Source organism: Passer montanus, unplaced genomic scaffold (assembly GCF_014805655.1).
Source record: "Passer montanus isolate IOZ18808 unplaced genomic scaffold, ASM1480565v1 scaffold21, whole genome shotgun sequence".
In the NCBI taxonomy this organism is placed as follows: Eukaryota; Metazoa; Chordata; class Aves; order Passeriformes; family Passeridae; genus Passer; species Passer montanus.
The window spans coordinates 5,497,794-5,498,213 of record NW_024366703.1 but is presented as its reverse complement, the minus strand read 5'-3'; the positions used below and the strand labels follow the sequence as shown (position 1 = coordinate 5,498,213).

At 75.0% G+C, this 420-nt stretch overlaps 1 protein-coding gene across 1 annotated transcript in view; it reads left to right on the top strand.

The window, feature by feature from the left end:
* NKX2-3 (NK2 homeobox 3) overlaps positions 1–197 on the top strand; it is a 2,186-nt gene extending 1,989 nt beyond the window's left edge. Inside the window, exon 2 of the mRNA XM_039709154.1 lies at positions 1–197. This exon is cut by the window's left edge and continues 808 nt beyond it. The gene's annotated coding sequence lies outside the window, so the exon portion shown is untranslated.
* Positions 198–420: the final 223 nt, after the last annotated feature.

Sequence of the window (420 nt, the reverse complement as noted above, 5' to 3'; positions counted from 1 at the left end):
CGCAGCGGAGCGCCGCCGCCCCGCGGAGCCGCCGCGACGGCCGGGCGGGCCGGAGCCGATCGCGCCGCGCCAGCGGAGCAGCTTTGCTTGTAAAAAGCCGACGGCGGGGCCCGCTAGTGCCGCGGCCCCTCTATCTACTCTGTATCGGTCACTGCCAGCGCCAGCTCGCCCAGTCAGTCAATAAACCAGGTGCAATACTCGCCGCCCGATCCTCCTTGGTCCAGCGGCCGGTGCCCGGCGGAGGGGCCGGGGCCCGTGCCCGGCGGCGGGGCGGTCGCCGCGTCGTGCCCGCGGGGCAGGGCGGCCCGGCCGGCTTGTGAGCGTGCCAAGGGCGCTGAATGGGGCCGCGCAGCTCAGAGCCGGGCCCATTGTGGCCGACGGGCCGGCGCTGAAAGGAGCCGCCGAGGAAGGTAGCGGGAA